Source organism: Ictidomys tridecemlineatus, chromosome 3 (assembly GCF_052094955.1).
Source record: "Ictidomys tridecemlineatus isolate mIctTri1 chromosome 3, mIctTri1.hap1, whole genome shotgun sequence".
Lineage (NCBI taxonomy): Eukaryota > Metazoa > Chordata > Mammalia > Rodentia > Sciuridae > Ictidomys > Ictidomys tridecemlineatus.
The window spans coordinates 51,095,320-51,107,528 of NC_135479.1; the positions used below are offsets into that span (position 1 = coordinate 51,095,320).

The following is a 12,209-nucleotide window of genomic DNA, read 5'->3' on the forward strand; positions in this document are numbered from 1 at the left end:
ACCATTACTGTAACTCCTAAAGCTGTGGAGGAGTTCATCAAGAAAACTTTTTACTAATGGCATGGCATTAGCAATGGCTATATGTACCTCCTTGACACTGTAAAATATTTTTATTATTATTTAATATTAATTATTTTTTCTTGGTTTTTGGACTGGTGGAAAACCTAGTTTTAATTTCTTTTGATTATTAAGTGATCTCTCGTACAACAACATGATGTATACCTGTGATCCCCTGTGTATACCTGCCTGTTTTCTAAACAGTATAGTCAACTCTAAACCAGGGTCTGATCCTGTTTTATTTTCTTTAATGTAAACTATTTTAAATAAACTCTATTTTGTATCAGCCTAGTTCTAATTCTCAAACGAATGAATAAATAAATGATATCACCAAGTTTTACATGGTTTGAACTGATTTGTGGAGCAATTTCCAAAGATGTTGTATTCTGTGGCAAGGTGTGGTGGCCCATGCCTGTAACCCCAGTGACATGGAAGGCTGATACAGGAGGATTGCAAGTTCAAGGCCAGCCTCAGCAACTTTGCCCAGCCCTGTCTCAAAATAAAAAACAAAAAGGGCTAGGGCTGTGGCTCAGTGGTTAAATGCCTCTGTGTTCAATCCACTATACAAAACATAGATCAATAAAGTATTCCACTTGAACACAAGTTGCAATGTAATAAACCTAAACATAACTGAGTTCTTGTGATATTTATATCTCCTTCTAAAGTATCAAAGTGAAAAATTACACTCTATTTCTTTCTGCTATATAATTATTAGCATCACTATTTTGTGAAAAGGATATCACATGAGTTTTAATGAATTCTTCTTAGGTATCTTCTAGGGCAGAAGTTGTTAAATCAGTTAAAGACAATATTTTAAACTTTGTAGCTCTGCTTCCTAAACTGTTAATCTTAAATAAAACGTGTATAAGAGTCACCTGTGACCATATAGTAAGGAACACACGTTAATATCTCTGATATTCACAGCATAAGGCATACCATTAGGTGTAGAAAACATTGGAATATAGAAATCAAGACTTCTCAGTAAACAGTCTATAAAGAAATATCAATTTGTCAAAAAATTGTGAGAGTGTTTTTAACGGGAATAAATTGTTAGGTTTTGTTGTTAGTCAAGATAGTTGCAAATATGATCTGAGGAAATGAAGTAAAGTGAGAGTTCTCTTGAAGAAACATAGTAAGAAAGAGAATACAACAGAGTCAGACTTGGTATTAAGAACCCATATCATTTAAAAATTAAAATTTAAAGGTGATAAAATATGCAAACTAGAATAAAATAAAATCTTATATGTGAATAATGTTGGGTCTTCATAAACATGCTTAGTATGGGGGAATCTTCCACATACCATTTTATTTAGAACTCAGAGACAAATGCATGTTTGAAACAACAAACACTGAATATGTAAAATGGAGAGAGAAAATTTGCTATTCAGGAAGAAAGACGATACCTAAAAGAAAGTGGAATTCAACCCAAAGATTGATAAGATGCAGATGTGAAGAATTCAGTCCCTACATATATCATGATGTAAGTAGATGGGTACAATGACAAAGTTTATGAGACAATCGCAGACATTTTAAGGAGGAGAAGTTGGGCTCAATTCTGTCTCTAGGAGTTGTTTGAGAAACCAGTCCAATTTGATGGGCTAGATCATGCTTTTACTCAACCAACCAAAAACATTGCCTTTCTGTGGATGGACATGTAATGCCAGATTCATGGGACCCCAGTAGACCTCCAGGAGCCGAATCAGATGCAATCACACAAGAGTCTTCATTGCAAGCTTGAGCCTGGACTCACAACTGTTCCCGACACAGCAGTCCCAGGGAGTGAGTCCCGGGCCTTTTTCCAGGGAGGTTTTACAAGTTTTGGGGGGATACTCTATGCGTCACAACATCACACAGCATATCATTCCATACCACAGGAAAGTCAAATAACAACTCTTAACATTGATTAGCACATCACTGACAGGAACAAGTTGGGTAGGGGTGATTGGTTAGTACAAGAGGGGGATTTGTTTGCACTGATTGTTTTAAGCCACGAGGGGAGTACGTACTGAAATACATGGTTTCCCAATATGTTATCAACCACCATAAACTACTGGGGGGGTCATCTGGCATCCCAGGTATTTCCCTGTCTCATGCTGATTGGAGGTTGCTAGGGGGTTGCTATGGGTCCTCACCTAGCCTAACTGAGTCAGGGACACCTGGTGCTGCAGATCTCTCTTGTTATTTGTAGACAAACAACTCAGCAGGGTAGGTATGTGCTTAGGAGTGCTCTGTGGATTTTTCCAAGGACAAGGGTCATGCCCCCTTCCTTGGACAGGCTTTGCTCTGAGGTAGAGGCTGGTTTCTCAAAAATGGAGTCACATCAGTTTCTCAGACATGGTCACTGTGGCTGGGAACTTGCTCACTGTCCTGGCTATTGGTGCCAACACATGTTTCTACACCTGGATGTACTTTTTTCTCTTCAACAGGTTCCATGTAGACATCCTTTACACCTCCACCACCATACACGAGACCTTGCTGGACATCTAGACCCAAACTAGATCCATCTACAACTCAGGATACCCAACTCAGTTCTACTTCTTCCAGATCTTTGGGCACATGGACATGTTTCTCTGGACCACAGTAGTCTGCAAACTCTATGTGGCCATCTGCTCATGAGGAAACAACTATGATAACACCTTTCTTTTTTTTTCTTTTCTTATATATAACTAATGTACAGTAAAGTGCATAGATCAGTAAGTTCAGTTCAATAATTTTTGACAAATATACATACCTGTATTATCATCATTCAAGTCAAGTAGATAGGACATATCTATTATCCTAGAAAGTGTCTCATGCCCTTTCTAGTCATCCCTCACCCTGAGACAACCATTGATATGATGTCTGTTGTCACCAACCTGTTCATAAACTTCATCTGAATGAAATAAGGCGAGTGTACTTAGGTTTGGCTTCTTATCTATCTCCCTATCTGCATTGTCTCAACTGTCCTGAGTTGGGTCTTTTCTCTAGAGAAGCACCTATGATCCTCAATTTGCTGTTGTCTCCCTGGTCTACAATCCAGTAGTCACTGTGCAGTTCACAGTGGTAATGCAATGATAAACCCTTTTACCTAAAGCCCCAGAAAAAAAGTATTAAGTATGAAGCATGGGGGTGGGGCGACTGGGAATTGAAATCAGGGACGCTTAGCCATTGTGCTACATACCCTGCCCTTATTTACTTTTTGATACAGGCTTTCAGTAAGTTGCTGAGGGGCTTTGCTAAATTGCTGAGGCTGACTTTGAACTTGTGATCCTCCTTTCTCAGCCTCCTGAGCCACGTAGATTACAGGTGTGCACCACCATGCCTGGCATGAAGGGTTCTCTTGAGGTAAATTTCAGAGCCCAAATCTCTTTATGGTCTCAGTAAGGCAGGAAAAAAAATGGGCTTAGGAAAACCGAGAGAATACGCTAATAAAATGAATAACAATGCTAAGGTAGCAGCTACAATTTATTGAAAATCTACTAGGCATTACATTCATTTCTCATAAATATATCAACATTTAAAATTCCTAATAGTTCCATGAAGTATAGCATTATTATATTCATTTTATAGATGATAAAACTGAGGCTGAGCTGTGAGTTACCAAAAGTTATACAAATTATAGATGCAAGAGCCAGGATTTGCACCAGGTCTATAGGTGTGGCCCTGAGAGGTCATTATTTCCTAAAGACCCTTTTCTAGGAGCAGTGAGATTGGTATTCACATTTCCTAGAGCCTCAACAAGTATCTAGGTTGTGAAAGAACCAGATGAAATCTATTTCCTAAGGATTATACTAATTTAAGAAGAACCAGTGAGCTTTTGAAAGAGTCGGAGATTCAAGCAAAGACAAACAGAATGGAATATAAATTATTAAACTTGGCTGGGATCCCACTGTGTGGCAGGTTCTTTGCTGGGTGCTGTGATGTCAACTCAGTCTGACATGTCCCTACCTGAAGAGTGTGATATTTTCTAGGGAGAGAAAGGATCAAATTAGAGAATGACACATACTTAGAGCCACAGTTCTCAGACTGTAGTTCCCAGAACAGCAGCAGCAGTGTCACCTGAAAACTTACTAGAAATGCAAATTCTTAGGCCTGTTCCAGACCCAGTGAATCAGAAGAGGCATCTGAGAAAATGCTGCATAACCTTTACAGGTGATTAGGGGCCCACCAGGTGAGATAAGTGAGGGAGCTGAGGAGAAAACATCATAACCGATTAGCAGTTGTGGGGAGGTGGAGAGGAGGAGACAGCCAGGAACTGAAGCAAGGTGGGGGAGGACAGGAAACCGGGTGAGTTTGGGGGATGGTTTAAGACTATCCCAAGCCACTCTTGATGGCCCACCCGGTGGCTGTTTCTCTCCTCACCTCTCTTGTTTTCTCACTAATGGAACCATAGTTTATTAGACTGCAGGTGGAGATCCTTTGAACTCAGGGAGGATGCGTCCCCTTACCCACCACTGATTTGTCTACTCAGTCACAGGTAACCTCATTCCTTGACATGTGACTTGTCTCATTCTTCTTGGCATAGGACCTGGTCCTGGCTAATGAGATGACCAAGAACGTTGGCTGGGAAGGCTCCATTCCCAATCAAAGCATGAGACTGTATGTCTCTAGAGGGATGAGCTAGAGAAGGAAGGTCCACAATATTCAACTGAACTGGTTGTTCCCTTTGACCTGGGATCTCCCTCTGTACATTATGGAGCACAGAGCTCAGAACAGTGACCAGATTACTTCATTCACAGACTTAAGAATTCCTGCCAAGACTGTTTTAGAGCTTGTGTGTGTGTGTGTGTGTGTGTGTGTGTGTGTGCACATGCAAAAAACTGAGACAATGAGAAATAGTTGGACATGTGTAAATCCTCATAATGGGGTTAAGGTAGAGTGTTATCTATTCTTGGGAGTGTTAATAGTCCTTCCTGTTTTCCTTTACTATTGTCGGAGGAAGTTTTTCACAGATACTGTAACAATTCTTAATTTTTTTTTCTGTTTCCAAGCTCTTGTAGCATTGGGAACTGTAATGGGATAAACTATAATCTGAGTTTTCCAAATCATTTTCTGACTGTGAGAGACTTCTCATTTTAAAATCTCAACTAAATATTCCTTATTTCCCTAATTTTTTTTACTTCAGATTAAGAGACAGGTCCCTATAACAATTTCCCTGAGATTCTGGGCTTAGCCAAGTTGGAACCACAAAGATCAGGACAAAGATGAGAATATCAACATCATAGCAGCAGAGGGGTAGAATGCATGCCTAGTATGCACATGGCCCTAGATTCTATTCCTGGTACATACATGTGCACACACACAAATGTACAAATTGGCTGTCTAGGTATAATACTGCAATTGTGATAGAACCAAGCCATGAGCCTTCCAAAAGCATACTCAGTCCAGATTGGCTTTTAGAGAAGAAATTGCCCCAAGTACATACAAGTACAAAGACTGCAACTATTAAGTTACCCCTCTGAACCTGGTCCTCTCTCTGATCCTAGCTCACGAGCCTGTGAGCTCTCTGATGCTTTTTTTCTGAACAGAATTGTGGTGGTGAAATATACTATTTTAACCATTTTTAATTGTGCCATTCAGTGGCATTAAGTATATTCACATTGTTGTGCAGCCATAACCACTATCCATATTCTTCCCAAATAGAAACTCTGTATCCATGAAACACTGTTTTCCCTTCCCTTTTCCTCCCAGTCTTTGGTAACCATTATTCTACTTTCTGTCTATGGATTTGAATACTCCAGATACCTCATGTAATTGGATTTATACAATCTTTGTTCTTTTCTGATTTATGTTTTTAGGAAGATGATCTCATGCTGGGCTCAGTGGTGCATACAATCCCAGCTACTTGGGAGGCTGAGGCAGGAGGATTATGTTTGAAGCAAACCTAAACTTAGCAATACCCTGCCTCAAAATAAAATAAAAAGGGTGGAAATGTAACTCAGTGCTAGAGTGCTTATCTACATCATCCACAAGACCCTAGGTTAAATTCCCAGTACATAAAAAAGAAAGAGAAAGAAAAAATAGAGTGATAGAAAGAGGAAGAGAGGAAAGAAGGAAGGGAGGAAGAAAGAAAAAGAAAAAGGAAAGGAAGAGAAGGGAAGAAAAACAGACACAAAGGAGAAGAGTAGGTATTCGAATAGGGATGGATTTTTACCTTGACATTATGGAAATAAATCAGTATGGAGCTGGGGCTGTAGCTCAGTAGCAGAGCACTTGCCTAGCATGTGTGAGGCACTGGGTTCAATCCATAGCACCACATAAAAATAAGCAAATAAAGGCATTCTGTCCATCTACAACTATAAATTTTTTAAAAAATTATTATAAGCTCCAAATTCTTTGAATCAGACTTAATTAAAATTATACTTTAAATCATGGCCCATAAGTTTCAACAGTACTTAATGGGAACCTTCCAATGAAAAGATTATTAACACGAGAAGTTTTAAACTCAATACTTAGCCATGTATGACTGCACATATGGTGTGACGTTACATCATGTACAACCATAGAAATGTAAAGTTGTGCTGAAATTGTGTACATGAGTCAAAATGCATTCTGCTGTCATGTTTACCTAATTAAAATTAATTAATTAACTAAAAATTTAAAAAGTATTTATTTATCACTTCCATGTGCGCTGGGTTCTAGGGACATGTCAAGAAATAATACAGAAATTATTTTTTCAAGCCCAGGGCCTCTCACATGCTGAGCAAGTACTCTATCACTGAGCTACAACCCAGCCTCTAGAGGAATGCTTGATCTCACGAAGAACTCTGTCTAGTCTAAAAGGCGAAGTGTTAAGAGCACATCTCAGGTTTGGGCACAGCTAATCTGAGGTGTCTGAGCTCACAGACTGTCTGATATTTGGATACATCTTCAAAATTACATTCTTCTTACATTTATTGAAATATTATTCATGGTGGTGTGTTGAATAGATTTTCAATTAAAAATAACTGCTCAGCTCCCTCCATGAGTGCTGTTAATGAAGTTAACACTTATATTGAACATAATATTTCAACTTATTTTAAATTCTCTTTGATTTCATTTCCCCCACCATTTATGTTTCTGGACATCACTAGTTATACTATTTAGGAACAGAAAATGTTTATATGAATATAGTTTTAAAGTTTTGTCCAAATACATGTTAAGATTATTGCTTTTCTGACTTTTGCATCAGCAAATAGAATCACATTGGTTCTCACTTCAGTTTTCTCTTCTGAATCTCCAAATCAGATAGTTTTTTAAGATACAGAGTACAGAGTTTAAAATTTAGGTAATAGAAAAATATGAATTATTATCTCTAAAAATGACTATACCATAGGTTGTTCAGGTTTAGAATTTTAGCCTAGGTCACCTGCTGTATTCAAATGACACATACCTGGTTGATGTCAGGACATGTTGTTAAATTTCCACCACAATATATTAAATGAAGATAAGTCATTCTCCTAGCATTGGCCAGGAGAGTTTTTAAATTTCCCACTGGAATGCTCTGTGTATTTCATCAGGAATGAAATAGAGTCGGGGTTACATTTTGTTATGCATAAAAGAAATCACACAAGGAAATCCATGTGATGCTTTAGCATCTGTTGTGCTGTGGGTCCTTGGGTGCTTAAAATTAATGTTGGGGATTAAGAGAAGCTGGGTAGTTTATCTTCAAACAACCTGAAAAATCAATGAAGATAATGTTAAACTGTGTTCTCTCCTCACAATCCACTCCCGTCCCCTGCAAGCTAGCTTCATCTCTAAGTAAAAACTGTAACATTTGCCAAAGAGAATTTTGGTTACAAGGATTAAATGAGATGGTGTATGTAAAGCTTAGTTTCTAGCTGGTGATATGAAAGGGAAAAAATGAGGGCAGTTGTTGTAACGGTGTAACAATAGTAAAGCCATTCTGATTTAGGAATAGATGGAATGGAAGATAGACTACACACATACTTTTGGATTTATAATAATTTAATATATGAAAAAAATTAAACATCACCAATCAGTGGGGAGTGAAGTAGGGAATGAAATGTGCAGTAAGTAATGTCAAGGGAATTGATTGTTCACTTGAAAAAATTCTGTTAGATACATATATTATAAGATGTGTCAAAACAAATGCAGGAGGGATTAATATTCTAGGTACACAATCAACAGAAGGGACTAAGGAAAAAGATCAATAGATCTGACTATATAAACAGTTTTAAATTGTTTTTTTAAGGTATGGAGAATCATCAAAGTTGAAAGGCAAACAATGAACTTGGAGAAATATTTGCAGAAAATATGAAAAGGTTAATATCTTTACCCTCTAAAGATCTAATAGAAATATGTAGGAAAACATTGAGATCTCAAAAGACAAATAAGCCACAAACAAGCCAGGCATGGTGATGCACACCTGTAATCCCAGTGACTCAGGAGGCTGAAATAGGAGGATTGCAAGTTCAAGGCCAGCCTCAGTGAATTAGTGAGGCCCTGAGCAGGTTAGCAAGACCCTGTCTCAAAATAAAAAATTTAAAAAAGGGATGAGGGTGTAGCTCAGGGGTTAAGTGTCCCTGGATTCAATCCTGGCACCAAATATATATATTTGGTGCCAGGATATATAGATATAGATATAGATATAGATATAGATATAGATATAGATATAGATATAGATATAGATATAGATATAGATATAGATATAGATATAGATTTACATTTACATTTACATTTATAAACATATTTATTTATATGCCAAGAACATAAAGGCAAGTTACAAAGGACAAAAATGCAAACACAATTAACAGGAGAAAATACTCAGCTTCAGTAGTAAGCAGAAAAAGCAAATCAAAATTATCATATTTTGCCTCTCAAATTAGCAATGATTTAAAATAATAAAATACTGTGATGGTATGGTGAAATGGACACTGATTGTTTCCCAATGGAGACAAAGATGCCACCATCCAGATGATAGACAAAATTAGCAAGATGTATCAAAAGTCCTAAAATATTCATATTAACATTAAAATATCCACTTCATAATAGTAAAAAAAGCCTGTTACATATTGAAAAATAAACTTCATAAAAAGGCAAAAAATCTCTGGATTTTAGAAGCCTACAAAACTGTTCTCTAGAAATAACACTTAATATATGACCTTATCAGGAAAGATCCAATATTGTAAAGCTATCTATATCCCCAGATCAATCTATAAATTTAACATAGATCTGAGTAAAATCTCATTGGGAGAAAATCCCAGTTGCAAAATAATGCTATCTATAGTTAAACGGGAAGATAAAACGTGTGAGATTAATCAAGAAGGTTTGGGAGGAGAGAGTCAGAGGACTCCTTCCCAGAAAACCAAGCAAATCCGACTGTGAGAAGCTGAGGCTGCAGTGCTGGAAACACGGTAGACCAACACAAGATGGTGGAGAATGTAAGGCTCAGACACAGACTAATGTGTATGTTGTGGTTGTATCTGGAATGTCCCCATAGGATCTTGTGTTGAAGGCTTGGTTCCCCCATGAAACAGTGTTCAGAGGTGGGGCTTTGGGGAAGGGATTGGATCATGGGGACTCTGACCTCATCAGTGGATTAATCCATGGATAGTTGAATGGACTACTGTGAGGTGGGGTCTAGCTGGGGCAAGTAGGTCACTGGGGACATGTCCTTGGGATCTATATCCCTGCCCCACCTGCCCCACCCACTGCTTCCTGGCTGCCATTAGATGAGCAGCTTTCCTCTGTCACACCCCTCTACCCTGATGTTATGCCTCACCTAAGGCTCAAAACAATGAAGCCTGCTGACCATGGACTGAAACTTCTGAAACTGTGAGCCAAGATAGATCTATAATCTTTCCTCCTTTAAGTTGTTCCTGTATTTTGGTCACAGCAACAAAAAGATAACACAGATATATATATATAATTTATATATACTATAGATATAATTTGTTAAAAAGTGACACTTCAAATTATTGGAAACTATTTTGGGACACAAGCTAGAGTTAAAAAATATATAAAGGTGTATTCCAACATCATATCGTGTACTAAAATGAATTTGGATAGAAAAACTGTAAAATGTAAAATGTATAAAATAAAGTCATAAAAGAAATGCTAGAAAATAGGTGGTAATTTTTATAAACTTAAAATGAGAGCCACAACAGAAGTCATAAATATTTATCTGACTATATAAACTATCAAAACACCATTAGCATTAAAGAGATAAAACTGTACTAGGAAAAACATTTGCAGCATTTATAACAAAATGTCAATATTTTCATTAATCTAAAATGGAAATCTCAGGCTTACTCATAAAAAAGTGAAAACTTAAAAAATAGTGCTTCAAGTATCACATCATAAAGATTTTTTGAATGGTAATATCTAGGGTTGGTTAGGGTTAGAGAAGTGGCCTTCTCACACTGAATTGATAGGAAAGTCAAGTAATACAATCTGTCTAGTTGAAGTTTGTCAAATTTATAAAACTGTTGAAAATTCCAGGAAATTGTGCAAAGGCCTATCAAAGTGTGGCTCTTGGTTGTGAAAAACTGGAAACCATCCAAAGGGTTAAGACAGGGCTTTGATCAAATAAATCATGACACGGTTATAAAATGACAGCTATTGCAGACTATGAAGTAGATGGATTTATTAATATGGAATCAAAAAAACAAACAGCTTGTGATAGGAAAAAGAGCAGGAGAACAGGAGAGTGGGGTATGCTGAAGAGAGCAAGAATGAAAATACCAATAACCAGGCAAAAAAGTCAGGAACAACTGGCTCCTATTTGCAGGAGGCTGGCCCAGGCCAGGCCTTCTCTTTATGAACACCTTTTCCCTCCCCTCACCCAATGAGTCTTGCTAATGACACTACAGAAACCACGCATTGTTAATTGGCCTCCTTCACCCTCCAAGGTCCCAGTTCCTTTCAGACTAAGTACCAAAAGGAAAGTAACTCTTTCCTAGGAGGCCCTTCCCCCTGGTCTTATTAGCAGAAGACAATCTGCAAATCCCTGGGCTTCCCTCAGCCCCTAGGCTGCCTTATCCTAAACACTCATTTGGGAGCTAATTAGAGAATTCTGTTCATGGAACTCACAAGGACTTCAGTCCCCAATCCTGGCCGTGGCTGTCTCAATGGAAATAGTTGCTGGAGGAGAGACTCCTGAGGCTCTGTGGAGCTGCGGAAATTCACAAAGTTTATCAATTAGTTTCCTCTTGTCTTATATATCAAAATATATCAGTTTGGGGACTCAAGAGATGAATCCCAGTGTGGGGGGAAGACGCGGTGGTTTCTACAGGTCTGAGCCCTTCACTAGTTCTTTCATGGAAGGGCAGGCAAGTGTGGTACACCTGCCAGAGGATTGGAATGACTATTATTTAGTGGATTGGGTGGATAAATCCATGCTCTACCCCTTATTAGAGAGAGAGAGCCCAGACTGTAGAAATATGGTAACTCCTTCAACTAAAAATCTAATGGAATTTTAACAGCTACACGATACCTAACATCAACTCAATAATCCGAAGCTCAAGTCACTTAATCCTCAGAATAATCATTTCATAGATGAAAAAAATTAACTTGCAGAGCCGACTTACCTGATGTCATATGGCGGTGTTAGCCCAGGACCCAGCTCTCAAAAACTATTCTTCACCCAATGATGCCTTCACTGAGTGGCCTGATGCAGCAAGAGCCTGGGCCTTCTAGCTTGTTCCCTGCCACATCAAAGATTCAGGAATCATATTTACCCTTCCTGATATTCTGGCCTGGAAAAGCATCTTTAACTACCAAATAAATGTCTGAGCCCCACTAGGGCCCTGCTATTTTTGTTGCCCCAGATTCCATGAACACAAACTCTAACAACAAAGTTAAATATTTTCTGGTCAGTGTTCCAAGGCTCCTTCTTGAGGTCACTTCTTTCTGTTTCCATTCATTGCTGCCTCTCAGGCCTTCACATCTCTTCCTGGCTCACGGCCACCATATCCAATTTGGGCATCTGTTCAGTTGCTGATGCCCCAAAACCAGGTCTATCCATCAGAGATCCACGGTGGTGAATTGTTGATAGGTTTATGTACCTGTTCTCAGCTTTATTGGTGAGAACTTTCCATTTAATTGCCCATAGTCACTTATTTCCCTCTGTCCTTTGGCATTTTGTGTGGGTCTGAGAATTTACCATGTAGTAGGTGAATGAAAAAGTCTAAAATTCTTGGAAGAGACTAATTTTATAAATACAGGAATTG

The 12,209-nt window shown here is 38.3% G+C and overlaps 1 long non-coding RNA gene across 1 annotated transcript; it reads right to left on the reverse strand.

The window, feature by feature from the left end:
* Positions 1-3,483: 3,483 nt before the first annotated feature.
* On the reverse strand, positions 3,484-11,280 carry LOC144376160 (uncharacterized). The gene is made up of 2 exons (XR_013436296.1): positions 11,071-11,280; positions 3,484-7,692 (listed from the first exon to the last, which is right to left on the reverse strand). It is a non-coding gene; the product is annotated as an uncharacterized LOC144376160 (long non-coding RNA).
* Positions 11,281-12,209: the final 929 nt, after the last annotated feature.